The sequence below is a fragment of the Mesoplodon bidens genome (genome assembly GCF_964165515.1).
Source record: "Mesoplodon bidens genome assembly, chromosome: 18".
In the NCBI taxonomy this organism is placed as follows: Eukaryota; Metazoa; Chordata; class Mammalia; order Artiodactyla; family Ziphiidae; genus Mesoplodon; species Mesoplodon bidens.
The window spans coordinates 52,745,586-52,763,781 of record NC_138175.1 but is presented as its reverse complement, the minus strand read 5'-3'; the positions used below and the strand labels follow the sequence as shown (position 1 = coordinate 52,763,781).

General features: G+C 54.1%; 1 protein-coding gene across 8 annotated transcripts in view; it reads right to left on the bottom strand.

Moving 5' to 3' along the window:
• Window positions 1–17,852, bottom strand: part of BICRA (BRD4 interacting chromatin remodeling complex associated protein) — a 77,267-nt gene extending 59,415 nt beyond the window's left edge. For 2 of the 8 annotated variants that reach the window (XM_081215412.1, XM_081215413.1), the window contains exons 1-2: window positions 16,541–17,038; window positions 13,506–13,635 (exon numbers count right to left, since the gene is read on the bottom strand). The gene's annotated coding sequence lies outside the window, so the exon portion shown is untranslated. Of the gene's footprint in view, window positions 1–13,505; window positions 13,636–16,540; window positions 17,041–17,409 lie in introns of those variants that run through there. The other 6 variants (XM_081215414.1, XM_081215411.1, XM_081215415.1 and 3 more) reach the window with 6 other exon arrangements.
• Window positions 17,853–18,196: the final 344 nt, after the last annotated feature.

Below are 18,196 nucleotides of genomic sequence, written 5' to 3'. Positions count from 1 at the left end.
CTGCTGAACCCTCCCAAACAAACCCCAAGGGGGAGGTGCTATTATTTTACTCCTTAGCTGTACCTCGATATGTCCCACATGGATGGGGGGCCCACACATGCAGTCTCCAGGCCAATACAGTCCACTTGTTGGTCCAGCCAGAGCTTACACCAGGGCTGTGCCAGGCCTCCTTCTGCCAGCTAGAATAGCCTCTGGCCTCTCCTTTTTTGGTTCCTCTGAAAGCTTCACCTTCCTTTGAGCTCAGAGGCCGCTCCAGAGACTGCCCTGCATTTCCAGGACCAAGAGTTATTTAAGTAGCAGGACTTGGGCTGATTCTCGCCAGCATCTCTAGGGCCTGGCACCAAGCAGTCACTCGGTAAATTCTGGCTGCTGTTTGCAAGGGATGAGAACAGTGAGGCCTTTCTGGAATGCCATTTGCCAGGGCCTCCTCAAACCTCAGCACACGCTTCCCTTTGCCTTAGCAAGTCCTCTTCCAGGAATCTGGCCAGTAGAAACGCTCCTGCACAAGCAACTGCAGGTGTGGATACAAAAATGCCAGGTCGGGTCACTCCCCTGCTCAAAAGCCTGCCATGGCTCCCATCTCACTCAGGATCAGAGCCCAGGTCCTGGTCAAAGACGCAGGATGGAAACTCTAGGGTAATAAAGAGGTAGCATGAATCAGCTCCTAATGGAGATAAGATGGAAGGCCAAATTACTCAATTAATCTAAAGGAGGCAGGAAACGAGAGAATAAGGAACAAAGAACACCAGAGATAAACCAAAAATGAACAGTAAGATAGGAGATTTCAATGCAGCTACATCAGTAATGAGGGCAAATACGAACGGTCTAACCCTGCACCGTCCACTCAGAGAGGCCTCATGTGACTGCCCAGCCCTGGGAACGGAGCTAGTCCAACAAGATGTTCTGAGTGGAAAATACACACTGGATTTCAAAAACTCAGTGCAGGGCGGAAGGCGGGAAACACTGTACAACACGTGTTGGCGACGATGTGGAGAAATCGGAACCCTTGTGCATTACTGGTGGGAATGTGAAATGGTGCAGCCACCGTGGACAACAGTGATTCCTCAAAAAGTTAAAAAGAGAATCACCAGATGACCAAGTGACTCCATTCCTAGGTATATATCCAAAAGCATTGAAGGCAGACTCAGATACTTGTATGCCAATGTTTATAGCAGCACTATTCGCAATATCCAAAAGGTGGAAATAACACAAGTGTCTGACTATTATTGGATGGATAAACACAGTGTGGTCTATTCAGACAATGGAATAGTATTCGGCCTTAAAAAGGAAGGAAATTCTGATAGATGCTACGGCTGTGATGACTATCCTTGAAGACATTACGGTAAGTGAAATAAGCCAGACACAGAAGGATAAATACTGTATGATTCCACTTATATGAGGAAGAAGTGGTCAAATTCATAGAGAAAGAAAGTAGAATGGAGGTTACCAGTAGGTGGTGGGAGAGGGGGATGGGGAATTATTGTTTAAGGGGCACAGAGTTTCTGTCTGGAAGGATGAACAAGTTCTGGAAATGGAGAGCGGTGATGGTTACACAACATTGCAAATATACTTAATGCCACTGAATTGTGCACTTAAGAATGGTGAAAATGGGAAATTTTATGTCACGTGCATTTTACCACAATAAAAAAGACTGTAAAATATCTCATTAGTGACTTCTAGACTGATTACGTGTTGAAATAATAGTATTCTGTATATAACAGGTTGCATAAAATATATTCACATTAATTTTCCCTATTTCTTTCTCCTGTGGCTACTAGAAAATTTTAAGTAACGTGTAAGTGGCTAGGATTTTCTTACTGGACAGCACTGGTCTCGACATTCCGATCATCAAAAGGATATAGACTATTTGCTGTCTGCAAGAGGCACACTTTAAATGTAAGCACACTTTAAATATAAAGACATATATAGGTTCACAGTAAAAAATGGAACCAAAAAAAAAAATCCATAGAGTAAAGGTTAAATAAATTATGGAATACTACTCCTCCTTTAGTTTGCTAAAAGAATGGGTTCTGGGGGGAGGGGTGGGGGACGGACGAATTGGGAGTTTGGGATTAGCAGATGCAAACTATTATATACAGAATGGATAAACAACAAGGTCCTGGGACTTCCCCGGCGGTCCAGTGGTTAAGGCTCTGTGCTTCCAATGCAGGGGATGTGGGTTTGATCCCGGGTTGGGGAACTAAGATCCCACGTGCGGCACAGTGCAGCCAAAAAAAAAAAACTTAAAAAAAAAATGAACAAACAAACAAAAACAACAACAACAACAAAAATAAGGTCTTGGGGACTTCCCTAGTGGTCCAGTGGTTAAGAATCTGCTGTCCAGTGCAGAGGACGTGGGTTCGATCCCTGGTCAGGGAGCTAGGATCCCACATGCCTTGGGGCAACTAAGCCCGCACACCACACCTAAGCCCGCGTGCACCGCAACTACTGAGCCCACGTGCTCTGGAGCCCGCATGCCACAACTGGATAGAGAAGCCCATGCAGCACAGTGAAGATCTCATGTGCCACAACTAAGACCCGACAAAGCCAAAAATAAATAAATTAATTAATTAAATAAATATTTTAAAAAAACAAGGTCCTACTGTATAGCACAGGGAACTGTATTCAATATTCTGTAATAAACCACAATGGAAAAGACTATGAAAAAGAATGTAAATATATATGTATAACTGAATCACTTTGCTGTACAGCAGAAATTAACACAACATTGTAAATCAACTATACTTCGATTAAGAAAAAAAGAGTGGAGCTCTAGATTGCTGCCATGGAAATAATTCTAAGACATTTGTTCAAGTTAAAAAGCAAGGTGTAGAATAATTCATATGGTACGTGTGAGCAAGAGGAAAAAAACGTATGCACAGAATAGAGGGGTAGAAAGAATGCACCCAAACTCCTCACAGAGGGCTCCTCTGGAGAGGGCAGGACAAGGGGACAGTGAAAAGACTTTTATAGTGTTATATATGACTTTTTTCCGTGTCTAATTAAGTCATACAGATCTGCCCTCAAATTGGCAAACCCCAAAGAGTTAAGGAATCTGATCTTAGCCTTGGCATCCAGTGCAGGGCCCTTGAAGCAACTCGGAAATCGTCCGGAAACCACTCTACCCCTTGCTACTCAAAGGAGCGGCCTCAGTGTCCCCTGGGAGCCTGCTAGCAATGCAGAGTCTCAGGCCTGCCACAGATCCGCTGAATCAGACCCCGCATTTGAACAGGCTCCCCAAGGGATTCGTGTGCACGTTCAAGTTTGAGAAACTGTTGATCTGCAACACAGCCCAATCTGTCTGCACAGACTTAGTAGGTACAGACTAAAGGCTGGTCAGTGATAATAATAGCAGCCAGCACTTACAACGGGCTTATTAAGTGCCAGGCGGTACCTTATCTCAATGAAACGCCACAGACATCCCACCATGTCCCAGATCATCTCGATCTACAACCCCATATCTGCAATTCCAACCTCCAAAAATCTCTAAAAACCATCCCTTTGTTTTCCCCTTTACTCACTGTGGGGCAAAAGCTAACCTGCAATGACTATCCTTATGTATCCTTCTTAGTGTAGAACAGCCACAGATATATTAGCAGCAGGAATAGTATTTGCTGCAGAAATCTTTAGCCTATTTGGGGAAGGGGAGCTGCCCTGCCTGGCTAAGGGCTGTTCCACCTCATTCCAGCCTGCGCTGTGGTCTGAAATATTCTGAATGTTGACACACCTCGGAAGCTGGTTACTGCCATAAATTTGCAGCACGTCTGTTGACATGTGACGTCATCTATGAAACCTCCGAGAGGAAGGCATCAGGCCCCCCCCTCACTGACGGGGAAACTGAGGCTGTGAGAGGTGGGGGGCCCCTGCTCCAAGTCCCGCAGCTGCCTCCAGACCAGATCTGCCTCCGGGGTCCTGACCCCTTCCTTGCAGGTCTCGCTGTCAGTCACCCACCCGCTCGCTCACAAACTCACAAACACATCCGAGGAAGCTGGGGGCGCCACAGTTATGTTAATGAAGACACCACGGAGGGTAAAAAGGGAAAGAGGAGGGTGGGATGGCACCCTGCTGAGCCGGGGCCTCCACTGGCTAAGCTGAGACCCAAGCTGGATCCCAGGGCAAAAAGGGGAGTGGAGGGGGGCGGGGCAAAGGCAACTTCCTGACTGTGGGCTTTTAGTCCTGGTCCCTGTAACAAGCAAACAGTGAGGCTTTATGGCTAAAAGCCTGGGCTTTGGGGCCAGACTGTGCCCCCCGGGGTGGGGTGGGGGATCCCCAGTCTACCCTTTAGCAGATGTATGACTCTGGGCAAGTCACTTAACTGCCCAGTACCTCAGTTTCCTCATCTGTAAAATGGGGATGCTCATTGCACCTACTACCTCCTAAGGTCCTAACGTGAGTAACTGAGTCAGGACTTGTGAGGGCCCTAGACTGGTGCCCATGGCCGTGTGGGCTGTTATTATTATTGTTGCTACGGTCATGAGCTGTGGAAAACTCCTAACTGGATCCACAACACCCCTGAAATCCTCCGCCAAAGGTTGCGATGTAGAGTCAAGCGTGCGTTTCTCTGGGGGAAAGGTCGGAGGCCTCCGAGCAGGTTCCCCAAAGGACCTGAGCCCTCCTTCCCCCACACTAAGGACCACCTCGTGCTCTTAAGACCTTGCCCTGGAAAAGATAAAAGGCGGCTGCCTCTCGCCCTCCCAACAGCTGGCAATACCACCGGCCTTCCGCTCTCCTGGCCCCCACCTCCTGCCACCCCCTCCTGTCTCCAAGCAGGTTTGCACCGGCCTCCTGAACTCCTTCCCAACTGCACAAACATCTTTCTTCTGGCTTCACACCCCTCTCTTCCTCACCTCCTGACCTGTAAGGAAGCTTCACTCTTGAGCCCAACCCAGCACCCCCCCTCCTCCCTCTTCTTCTAGAATCTTCCTTCGCTCCTTTCCTTTCCTCTAAGCCTGCTCAGATCCTAAAACTCTCTAAGCCTGGTCCCTCACTCATGCAGTGAATACTGAGTCTGGACGCATTCCCAGTCAGGTCCGGGGGATGAATCCTCACACAGAAACAAACCGCGTGACATGGAGAAAGTTGGACAGGGTCATCAAGGAAGGCTTCCCAGAGGAGGCGGTATTTAAGCAGAGGCCTGCAGGACAGGACGAGGAGCCCAGAGACAGGAAGGAATGGGAGAAGATCACGGCAAGTAGAGGCAAGGGCAAATGTGGGGAGGCAGGAACAAGCTGGGTGTGGGAAGAAAGCAAGGTGAAAGGGCAGGAGATGAGGTCAGGGAGATAAGCCCAGGCCAGACTAATGGGGCTCTGTGGGGGGAGGTGAGGTTAGACTTTCACCTGAGGGCACTAGGGAGCCATAAAGGGTAGCGAGATTTTTTTTTCAATCTCTGGCTGCCAAGAGCTCCATCTGCCTGCCTTCCGTCCGTCCATCCATCCATCCATCCATCCACGAAGCCATCTTTCTCTCCTGACTCCTCACCATATTCCAGTCTGGCTTTCACCCCTACATACCCATCAAACCCAGGAAACCTTTGCTTCCAGAACAGCCTCATCCAAACCAGGAAGCCTGTCCTCAGGTCCATGGAAGTTAAACCTTTCTAAAAACTCTCCGCCTTTGTTCCTGAGAGGCTGATTGTGCCTTATCCTGCTCCTCCTCCCTTTCTCTGTTTTGGCCAAAGAAGCTCCCACCCCTCCCTACACGTGGGTGGCCGCCTAAGTTGATTCTCCACCCCCTCCTGTCCTCTCCCTGGGGAATCATCCCCATCCCTGGGACTTCAGGGGTCACTCATGTCACCGCCTCTCACTCATGGTGCCTCCAGTTCATTCATTCATTCCGTCTGCACCTCACCACCAGCCGAGAGGGTGCTGGAGCTTTACTCTCTGGGGTTTGTGTTCCCCAAACTATAGACACCACTACAGCATCTCAAGAAAGGGCACCTGCATCCACTCAGTTGCTCAGGCCAGTGACTTTGGATCATCCTGGACTCCCTCCTTCCCTTACCTCCCATCAACGAAACCAAAGCAACCCAGATCTCAGCCCCAGTGTCCTGGGTCCTCTTTCCCCGTGAAGCTTCAACTGGCCTTTGTGCAAAGCATCCCAGGTTTCTCTCTGCTAGAAATGGCATGGAGCCCAAAGCCTGCCCCCAGAAGCCCTCTCCTCCAGGAAGCCTGCCCTGATGCACCAACATACCCCAGAAGCAATGCCTCCTCCTGGCCTCCACCAGCCCAGCTGACACTCCTGAGACACTGATCTCACCTTGCAGGGAGGATGGGTGTGTTTTGGGTTTACCCCCCACCCCTGTCCCGAGTGCAGAGCTCTGAGGCCCCGCACAAGGGAGGCCTGCTATGTGGGTCTGAATTAACCAGTACGATGCGCCTGGATTCAAATCCCTGCTCTGCCAGTAGCTAGCTGTGTAACCTTGGACAAGGCACTTCACCTCTCACTGTAACTGGGAAAGGAAGGAAACCCGGGGGTCTGGCCCTGGGGAAAATTCTAAGCAAACCATGAAAACTGCACCGCACGGAGTCCCACAGCCAGGAGAAGCAACAGACAAGATGCACAAGTAGCAACACAGGAGGCCTGAAAGCGGGTGTTGGGCGAAAAAGACTCAGAAGGAGAAATACAGCAGGATCCTCTGTAGAAAGCAAAAATCCACCACACAAAGCAAACAATTTGCCAGGGCACAGAACAATTTGCCAGGGCACTGGGCCAGGGGAGGGAATGAATGGGAACACAAGGAAATCTTATACAAATATATATATATATATATATACATATATACATATATACATATATATATATGCACTTGCATATATGTGTATATAATATATACATTTACTATATGCCTATTATACTGCTAAGTTTAAATATACCACTAAATTATTACATAAAGTATAATAATATGTAACGTATATTAATGTATGTGTGCGGGTATATATATTTTACTGTTCATTTGCTTAAAGCAGACTTCTGTTAGGAACTCCCTTAAATAAATCTCCCTATTCTGCTACAGAGTCTGGCCGGGGGCTCTTCAGGCCCAGAAGTTGGCTCAGTGTCCCCTGTGACCAATGCAGACACGACTCCCTGCCCCTTAAAGGTCGCAAAGAAAAAATAGGACTGTGGAAGGGGGACGGGCTCGGGGACGGGCTCAGGGAGGGGCAAGGGCTGCGCAGACGTCAGGGAATTCTGCTGGTCCAGCTAAGGAGACAGAAATCTGACAAAGGAAAACAGCTCCTCACGGAACAGCTTTGAGACTTTAGGTGGCAAAGCACAGGCAGCCCGGAAGGGCCGCAGAAACCAGAAGGCAAAGACGGAGCAGAAGTTTCCCGGACATTTTTGTCAACTTCGAGACCTGAGTCTTTCCCCATTTTAACATCTCTGTAAAAGGAGGCGTAACTTACAGCAAATGGCTTGTGTGAACACAGCATGTGTGGCTTCCAGTCCTGGCTGAGCTGAGGAGGGCAGCACCTGAGCGCCCCCCTCCAGCCTCAGTCTCCCTGCTGAGCAGTGGGCAGTCCTGACCTGTCCCATGGGCCCTGATTCACTCCGTCTCTGAAGACACTTAGGGAGCAAGTACTGGGCAGTGGGGAGGTGGCTAGGGCAAGATGGGCAATGTCCATGGACCAAGTGTCAAGTGCAGTTGGGAGACCCATGGCTGCCTGTCCTGGGTGAGGGGCCTGCCGGTGGAGCTTTGCCACTGCAGGCAGAGCCCTGCAGCTTTGAGGGCTGGGCTTCCTGAGCCAAGGAACCACTCAGGGGTCGGGCTTGATAAAAGTGGTGGGGGGATGGGCCGGGGTGGGGCGGGCAATGAAGGCAGCTGAGCCTGGCTAGGGGCCTCTCGGGCCCTACCCACCAGGACTCCCAGGAGATGCGTGGCACCCCGAGATTGGCATTTTTGGTGCTTTGGAAGCAGGTGGGTCACACTTTTTAAGAAACAGAATAGCGACCGCAAGCACAGGCTCTCTGCTCCCTTTCTCCATGCCTGTGACATGTCCATCCTTCAGTCAGTCAGTGCGTCAGGCAACAAACATTACAGGATTCCTACTGCACACCAGGAGCTGAGAACGTGGGGCACATCATTTCCCTCCTTCTGTAGTTTATAGAATCTAGTGAGAAACCCAGGCCTGAAGAAAAGCTCACGGGATACCTACATCCCAATGGGGCTACGAGGGGTGGAGCAGTGAAATGGGAGAGCGTCCCTAAGCCGGAGGCTGAGGCTGGGAAGGGCACCCAGGGGAGGGGCAAATGGGATGATGAGGCTTCAAGGGGGGGCCGGGGGGACAGATTTCTCTCTCCCGAGAGAAAGGAGGTAAAGCCTTCCCAAGGACTCCTGCTCAGTGATAAAAAGGCTAAATCTCAAAACAGTGATGCTGAGCTGAGGTGCTCAACCCAAAGGACCGCACACGTCTGCGAGATTCAAGAAGAGGCAAGGCAGATCCACAACAGGATAAACGAGCAGCAGGCCAGTGACCCGCTGCTCTGGGAGGGGGTGTTGACGGTGAAGGGGCACAAAGGAACTTTTTGGCTGCGATGCGAACGCTCTGGATCTCGATGGGGTGTGGATTACACAGGCTGCTATGGTTTGGCAAGACTCATGGAGAAGCACCCTTAATCTGTGTATTTCATTGTATGCCAATTACACTCAATGAGAGGATGGGGGAGAAATACATACATACATATACACACACACACAAAACTTTCTGTGAAAGGGGATGCATGGGGGCATCCCTGGTGGCGCAGTGGTTGAGAGTCTGCCTGCCGATGCAGGGGATGAGGGTTCGTGCCCCGGTCCGGGAGGACCCCATGTGCCACGGAGCGGCTGGGCCTGTGAGCCATGGCCGCTGAGCCTGCGCGGCCGGAGCCTGTGCTCCGCAACGGGAGAGGCCGCAGCAGTGAGAGGCCCATGTACAGCCAAAAAAAAAGGGGGGGATGCATGTCCACAAAAGCAGGAGGGCACTGGGCATGTTCTGGGGAGAGAAGTGAGGCCACCGTGGCCAGAGCCTGCTAGGCCGAGGGGAGCCTGGCCTGAGAGGGTAAAGAGCTGAGAACTCTTCCGGGAGCCCCCCGTCACCTAGCCTGGAAGGCTTGGTGTTCGAAGATGGGTGAGGTGCCTTGAAGGACAGGAGGGAGGTTACAGTCTAGCCAACTGCCACAATCATCCCGTGAGCATCTGTGAGCAACAGCCTGCCCAGTACCAGATAGTGGACGAGAGGCAGGGCGGCATCCATCCTCTGGAAAGGGGGCTCCAGGCACCTTCGATCTGCAGGTGTCCTGGAGGAATGGACTGCCCTTTACCTCCAAGCTGCGGAGGCCACCGGGGCTCCCTCCAGGGCCCCAGGGGTCATTAATGAGGGTCCCACAGCCATAGAGATGTTCCTCCCTCACTCCGCACCCAAGGCTGCCAGGATGGGACATAGGGGACACAGGAGGCTGGGGGGGGTGGTTACCTAGAAGTCAACAGCCCCCTCCAGCCGCTCGAAGGACAAGAAACACTTTGAAGGAGAATTATAGAGGATGGAGTGAGCAAAAGGAGGGGATTAAGGCAGCCAGGCCTGGTCAGGGGCTCCAGGGATATAACCCTTCCTCTGACCCTCTTACCCCTGGAAGGAGCATTTGGTTACAGCCTCCACGGAAGTGATAACTAACTACAGTGACAATGGTGACTGCTACCTTCTGCAGAGCGCTTACTCTGAGCCAGGCACTTGCAAAACATTTTTTCCACTCAGGACCTGATTTAACTGATGCAAAAGCTCTTGAAAGAAGCATCGATTTATTATTCCTGTACTTCTGGTTCTCTAATCTGGAATTAGAGAAAGGAAGTAACTTGCCCCCATATCACAAGGTTAGAAGGGGCAGAAAGAGGACTCGAACCCGGGCGGCTGACCCAGTAACCCCTCACTGCCGGGGTCATCTGTCCATCCCCCGCCACTGGCCCACCTTCTCTGACTGTGATTTCTGCACAGAATATTGGAACCCACATCCAGGCATAAATCCCCAAGCCCGTGTGATCAGAAACAGCCACCAAGGTGCAAAGCCTGGGCTGGCCAAGACAGGATGGGAACACAGATCAAGGACAACCTGACCAAAGTTTACTGCCTGCAGCCTCGATTTCCCCAATCTATGAAATGGGCCTAACGTCTCTTCCAGCACAGAACAGGATAGAATCCGGAGGTGATGAAACAGATTCTGGATACCAAAAATAATAACACCATTAGTAACGATAATGATACAATTGAACTGATATGATATCTGGAATTTGCTTAAATGTACTCCAGCAGAAAAGGGAAAAGAAAGTGCAGGGTGGCATGGGGGGTGGTGGGGGGGGGCGGGAGGAGGGATCAGCGGAAAATTGGTGAAGCTGGCGATGGGTACACAGGGGTTGATTATTTTATTCTCTCAACTCTTGGTGGGTACTTTAAAATTTCCATGATAAAAAATTAAAATAATAACAAGTGAATTTTCACCACACTCCTGCAAGCCAGGGCCTGTCTTAAAAGCTTTCTACATCTTCACTCATTTAAGCTTCACAAAGACCCCATGAGTTCTGTTACAGATAAGGAATCTGAGGCCCAAAGGGTATTTGATTGCCTTGGAACCTTCCCTCTGATTAAAATGCCAACATTGACTGCCCGGGGTTTTAGGGGAAGGAGGCAAGGACGCAGGTATCTAATTCCATGGGAGATTTCTCTCCATCATCATCATCATCATCACCATCATCATGACCATCATCACCACCACCACCATCACCACCACCACCACCACCATCACAGCCACTGACATTTTCTGAGCACTTGTGATATGTCAGGCACTGTGTTAAGCACTGAACATCCGTGAGCACACAGGTAGGTCTCCCATCACAGCCGTTCTTCCAGATGAGGAAAGCGAGACCCAGAGCAGGACAGCCCTGGCTGTCCCCAGGGCCATGCCGCCACCGCAGCCTGCCCTGTGCCCTCCGCTGCTGTGCGGTTTAGAATGCCAACAATGTTCCCTATGTGCCTTTCAGGAAGACAATGGAGAGCTTTCAGAGTGGCAAAGTCAGCGTGGGGCCCACAGGAGAACAGTAATCATAGTGAAAATAACAGCAACATCAGATGCTCCTTCCCGAACGGCTACTGCACGCCCGGCTGGGGAGGGCAGTGCCTCCTTCGGCCCTCACAGCCCACCTGCCAGGGAGCCATCATGGGCCCATTTTACAGACAAGGAAATTGAGACCCAGAAAAGGATTGCTTGCCCAAGGTCACGCTGCAGGTAAGTGGAAAAGCCAGCATTCCCTCCCCTGCCTGCCAGTAAGGGGGCTCACAGCCCAGAATTAAGGGGTTCCTGACCCCAGGAGACAGAACTGCCATAGAATGACAGATGACACCTCCACTGAATGACTCAGCTAGGCTACCCATGCACCTTGATGGGTATTATTTAATCCTCACGACAAGCTTTCCAAAAGTAGGTACTGAGGTGAACCCATTTAACAGAGGGGACAACTGAGGCCCAGAGCCAGCAAGCCCCCTGCCTGCATCCATTCAGCCAGCAAGCGGCAGAGCCGGGATTCGAATCAACAGCGCCCCCACCCTTGACCTCTACACCAAGTGGCAAGCACAGGGTGCAGGCCACAGGCAGGAAGGAAGGGGCAAGGAGGTCACAAGAGGCAAAGACAATGGATGGACGGGTGGGATGACTTGAACAGGAGGGGAAACGATTTCCTTCAAGATACAGCTCCACAGGTGCCTCCCAAGAGTGACCAAATGACAAACCGCAGGCTCTTGACCCAGCAATCCCGCCTCCAGGAGTTTACCCCACTGGCATACCCACTTCCCAGTAAGACAAATGGATGCATGCCCTCTGGCTCTGCACGCTGAAACTTTAGCAAACACCTCCATATTCGTGTTGAGTCAAGGAGGATTTGCCCACACTGAGGAATACAATGCAGCTGAGAAAAAGCCAAAGAAACCTCTCCACGTATTGTGCACATCTCCCAGGGAGATGAAGTGAAAAAAGCAACGTGCAGAACGACGGGAAGAGGGGGCTACCATCTGTGCAAAATAAATATTTTTTAAGACATACACAGGTATATAAACGTGTGCGCACAGAACATCAGGATTGAGGCGGTGCTCTGGGGAGGCGAGTTGGGGGCCCAGGGGTGCCCCAGAGGGTAAAGGGGGAGACTTACTATGTTTGAGATTTTGAATTTGTCCCATGTGGATGTATCACTTAGAAAAAAAGAGAAAGAGAGAAAGAAGCTGCTTCCCCCTTGGAGCCTTTGCAAACCACCCAGACAGAAGGCATCAAAGTCCCCCAGCAGCCTTGAAGACAACACTTCTCTCTAGCTTTCTCCCGGATCGGGTCCCAGTATCATAACTGGGCCCCAGGTCCGTGGCACACAATAGGCCCCCAGGAAGTTTAATCGGGAACAATTTAAGACAGACAGGCCCTCTCTCCAGCTTCTCCTGCCAACAGATCCCCCGCCACCATGATACCTGCAAACTCAGGACACAAAACTGTCGCCAAACGAGAAATGTCTTAGAAAACCTTCTCTTTTCCCGTTGGGGGATCTTGCATGCCACTGAGACACAAAGGCTTCAGTCAATGGGGATAAAACTCTATTGGTGGTACCCCAGGCAGGGGAGAAGTCTAGGGAAGGAAGGAGGAGGGAATCCTTGGGGACCAGTCAACCAAACATTTCCCATGTGTCTCTAGTGTGACACATCCTACGTTGGGGAGCCAACTGAGACAGGCCCTCCGCCCTCAGAGAGCAGGGACAAACTTGGATATGACCCGGTGAAAAAGGGGGGCAAGTCATTCTGATTGGGGGGAGAGCATTTTACATCATGGACGTAAAACAGGCAACTTGCTGTTTCCACTAAGAGTCAGGGAGCCTGGTGGGGGAAAGACCCCGAAGAGACAGAGGTGAGAGAACCATGCTCCCCCCGACCTCTCCCCTGCAGGGCGGGAGAGGGAGAAAGGCAGCCCCTCACTGCTTTCCAGGCCCAGGCCAGCTAGAAAGGAATGCCATGTTTTCCTGTTTCCAATTAACTTCCCCCCACCAGCAGCCCTCCGCATTCTTGAGACCAGGAGTCAAGACAGCCACGGGGGGAGAGCTGGGAGAGCGGGCAGGAACTCTGATGGTGGCTGGGCCTGGGGCTCAAAGGTGACCCCCCAGGACCCCAGAGTACCCACACCACACCCCAGAACCCTCCTGCCAGGCCCCCTGGGCTTGGTGCTGACCCCTGGACCCTTTCACAGCCTCTCAGAGGGGAGAGGGGGAAGACCCCACATCCCCAGGGAAGGTTGGGGAAGGCCCCTGAGGCCTCTGGGAAGGAAGCGGGCAAAAAAGGGGGGCGGGGCACAGGCCTGTCACTCTTGGGCCTCACACTTCCCCCCTTTTCCACTGCCACCCTGCCCCCCAAAAATCAGTTCCAACTTTCAGGAAGCACTCACCCTAGAGAGACCTACAGCCCCTCCCCTCCTGCCCCCACCCCACAGGAATTATGATTACTTATGATGCCTGTCACCTCAGGAAGGTATTTGCAGGGTGTCCCTCAAAGTGTTAGCCCCTCTCCAATCACACCCCCGTCCCTGAAGTCTGGGCTGGAGTCCCCTCTCAGCCATCGAACAGGTTTCCGCTGGACTCAGTTTCCTCATCTGTAAAATGGCAAGATCGCCCATATTGCCCCCCTCAGTGGGTAAGCTGGGCCCTCCCCAGCCCTTCCCCCTCCCCCCCCCACCAAATGTGTGTTCGGCACCAGTAAGTGCTGAAGGGGTGGGGTCCCAGAGAGCTGGAGGCTGCTGAAGGGGTGGGGTCCCAGAGAGCTGGAGACGGAGGGTCACCAAAGTGGAACTCCTTACTGCCTGCCCTCACCCACCACCACAGGGAATTCCTCCAAGGTAGATGCCTTTTGCCATTCACCGTAAAATACCCAGCACCCAACTTTCCTCCCCACCCCTACAGGCCTGCTGAAGGAGAAATAAAAATAACACGTTTGGATAAAACTTTCAGTCACCGCAAGGTCAGTTAAGGAAGCTCTACTGATCCCCACCTGCAGATGAGGAAACTGAGGACTAGTGAGTTGAATCTAGTGCCTGAGGTTACAGAGTGGGACAGGGAGTCTGCCACCCAGGCCGAGGGGAGAACGGACAGGGGAGTTCTCTGCCAGCTACATCACGGCGCCACGGAGGGTCACAGGGCAGAGCGACGACGAAGGTCCCCGGCAGCTCAGATTCCCTCCCAGCGGGGCTGAGTCCCAGCTCAGATGGAAGAGGAAGAGGATGACAGAGGGGCCACCGACCAAGTGCCCCCCAAACCCCAGCCAGCGAGGCCTGGGGACCCCCTTCTCCTGACTCCACACCTCCAATCCTCAGCTCCTGCATGCAAACGCTCTGTTCCAGCCACAGGTGAAAGCATCCTGCCCTCAGCCCAGCTTCCAGATGCTCCTTACTCCTTCCCCAAACGATCACTCGGGGTGGGGGGGGGGGATTCGGCGGTTCCTTCCTGGTATTATCTACATTTGAGACTCAACTGAAGTCAAAGGGACAAATTGCCAAAGAGGGGTACAGGAGAACCTAAGAGTTTTGAGCTGAGTTGGAAAAACTTGAGACGGTTACAGATTGGGGCTGTGTGACCCCGGGCAAGTCACTTAGCTTCTCTGAGCCTCCATTAGCTTGTCTGCAAAATGGGAATCACATAACTGACCCAACTTCCTCCTCGGGTGGTGGCCAGTGGGTAGCGCACCTAACAGTAGCCAATCCCTAATGCTCTCTGGGTAGGAGATGTTATTTCCACCTTCCAGGAGTGGGGGAGCTCTGGGGGAGGGGGGTGTAGCTAAGCACACCCCTTAAGTCTCACTGGACGCTGGCACATGGGAAGGGGGTGACTCCTCAGCTGTCCTCCTCCCCTCTTCTCCCACCACCCTAGCAGGTCGGCGTTGACTGAGGCCCCCACCCCCACCCCAGGCGAGGGGAGAGGTGTGAAAGCACAGAGCACTTCTCAGAAATCTCAGGCCGTGAAGTCTGGGGTGTTTCTAAAAACTGTTTCCCTGACAAGCGCCCTGGGAAAGGAGGTGTGAGGGAAAAGCAAACCCTCAATACATCCCCAGATCTAGACTATCGGAGGGCTGTGTGACAAAAGGGGCTGCCTGTCCGGGCAGAAGGCCGAGCACGGGCAGGAGCCCCGGTCCGGGTACACCAGAGGGCTGGGACCTGTCACCCCGGCCTCCGGGGACAGCTGACACAGCGGCCTCTGACCCCACCTCCCGGGAAGTTCAGCTGCTCAGAACCACAAAGCAAAACAAAGGGGTGCGGAGAGGAAGGAGGGAGCCGCCGTGCCTTCCAATCACCGCTGCCTCCCGAGCCCGCCCGCGGCTGCTCGCCCCGCTCGCCGCTGGCCGCGGACCAAGGCCTGGGCAGCCCGCGGTCCCTGGTCTCCCCGCGGCCGCCCGTGACAGGAGCCAGAGAAGCAGCCGAGGGGCAGCGAGGGATGGGAAAACCAGATGGCTCCATCCCTCCGCCCTCCTGCTCCATCCCTCCCTCCGGGTGCCCGCGGCCCGGCCGCCCTCCGCAGGGGCCCGGGGAGGCCTCGGGCCCGGCTCGTCCGGGCTCACCACAGGGAAAGGGCTGCCTTTGTCTAAAGGTCACCACCCGAGCGCGGTGCCCGGGCTGGGCCTGGTGCCTCCCATCGCTAGGCCGAGGGGGTGGAGATGGGGGGCCGCCCCAAATCTCGGAGGTGACAGGGGTAAGGCTCACCTCCCTCCTCCCCCCATCCCCCGTAGCGGCCCCCTCCGGGAACAACCAGCTAGCGGGGGCGGGGGTCAACTCCTTTCATTGCTGGGGGGTGGGGGACCAAGTCAACTCCTTTCATTGTTTCGGGGCGGTGGGGAGGAGGAGACCCAGTGGCTTCCTTCCGCATCCATCCCTCCCCAGCATGCCGGAGGCCCCGTTTCTCTCCAGCACCCCCGGAGGGATCTGAGAAGGGAGCGCAGGGGACGGGCGAGAGGGGGAGATGAAGGCTCGCCAGCTCCGGCCGGGAAACCACCATCCGATGCCCCATTGCCCTCTTCTTCCCCAAAAGGCAGGGAGCAGGGCGAGGGGAGGGGGGCCCCCCGGGCCGGGGGACGGGGTCTCCCCACCCCTCCCCCCGTGGAACGTTAGGTCTCGTTTTTCCGCCGCTCCATTGTATCACCGGCAGCCGGCGGGAGGGCCGGGGAGGCACCGGGCGCCGGGTTTGGGCAGGGGAGCCCGAGGTGGGTGGGTGGGGGGGGGTCCTCGCAGAATCGGGGCGGTGGTGATGGAGAGACGCGGGGGGTGAGGGGGGGCTGCCGGGGGTGGTGGGCGCCGAACAGAAAAAGAGGCAGCGGGCGATGCGCCCCGGTTGGGGGGCTAAGTGTGTGAGTGTCGGGGGGGTGGGTTCGGCCCCGGCTCCGGCTCCCCCCACACACACCCTCGCCGCCAACCCCCACTCCCCCCTCGCTTTTGCGCCCTGTCACAGCCCCGACTCGCAGGTAGAGAGAGTTAAGAGATTTAAAGAGAAATTGCTACATTGTGAGAAACTCACCCTGATGTTTGAGCAGCCGTCGGCGCGGGGTCTCCGAGACGGCCCCGCACGGGCTGCAAAGGGAGGACCCAGAAGGGGCCGACCGGCCGGGCCGGTCAGCGCACTGCCTGATCGCATGGCGGCCGCCCGGCAGCCTCCGCCAGGCCCCTGCCGCCGCCCCGCGCCGCGGCCCGGGCGCCCCGGACCCGCGCCCGCTCCGGGCGGGACCCCTCGGGTTTGCAAAAAAAAAAAAAATTATTTTTTAATTACATGCAAAAGAAAAAAAAAACCTTGCAGGTTTTGTGTTCCGCCCCCCCCTTTCCTCCTCCTCCTCCTCCTCCTCCTCCTCCCTCCGCCCTCGCCGAGGGACGGGCTTGGGGGAGGCCCCGCCCCGCGACTCAGCAAACCAGCTTCGGCTCTGGGCGCCGAGCTGCGGGCCTTCGAACGAATGGGAGGCTGCGAACGCCCCGGGAGGGTGACCTCCGCACCGGCGCCGCCCCCTCCCCAGCCCTAGTCCCGGGGGTTCAGGGGCGCGCCTTCCCAGGCTACGGTGGAGTCTGCCGACTGCTTCGAGCGATGCTCCGGATTAGGGGGAAAGGCTAAAGGGATTCGCCCTCCCGTACCCCGGGCGCCCAGCCCGTCTGGGGAGCGGGCGCGGTGCGCCCTGGGCGCGCCCCGACGCGGGGGATGGTCGCCGGGCGGGAGGACGCGACCAGGGGGAGCGCCGAAGGTTCGAAAAGGTAGCGAGAGTCACGGCTGGAGGAGAGGGGAGGCCCCGCAGGTGGAATCGCGAAGGAGCCGGGAGTCGGAGCCAAAAGGGTGGAAGGCACGGGGGCGGGGGGTGCTTTGGGGCTACTGGCCGGGACTCCGAACGCGGCTCGCTCACTCACCTCAATCGGTCTTTTGAGCTGCTACGCCCCGGGGAGGGCGCCGGGGACGTGGGTCCGACCTGTCTTAGAGCCTCCTCGAGGCCTCTCGGGCCGCGCAGATGGGACTCCCAGAAGCCCCGGGACGCCTCGGTGGTGTTGGGTCTGTTTCCGCCCCGCGGGGCCGTGTACGCCTTGCGGGCGTGACACTTCGATTAGCGCGTTCGTTCAGGGAACGCTTGCTAAGCGCCTGCTGTGTGCCCTGCGCCTTGCTCGGGGCCCATCGAGCACCCAGACAGCTCGGAGCTACCCTGCCGGGGCGCACAGGCCAAGGGGACTTACATTCTGGTCTTTTCTTACCTTCTGTTTCCCCGGTGCTCTGGAAAAGCCATGTGTATACCGAAGCAGCTCAATAAATGTGTGTTGAATAAATGAGTGATTGAGATCTATGTGTTTTAAGCTTTAGAATTGATCCTGGCATCTTGGTGGCACTACGCATGTTATTTAAGAGACCACGGAGGTTAAGCGTGCTGACTCAAACCAGTGAGCCTGTGCTTCACATCCTGCCACTTTCTTTGCTGTGTGACCTTGGACAAATTACTTCACCTCTCCGTGCCTCCATTTCCAAGAGGAAATAATTAATAGGCCTCATTTCATAAGGTCATTAGGAGAAAATGTTCTCATGGAGAGCAGCATCTACAGGAAGTGCCAGATAAGTGCTGTTATTATTAACTATTATAGAAAAAGGAAACTATCAATTCCAGAAGTGAACACGTGTTGCCCCAAACATAAGACAGTGGTCAATCTATAA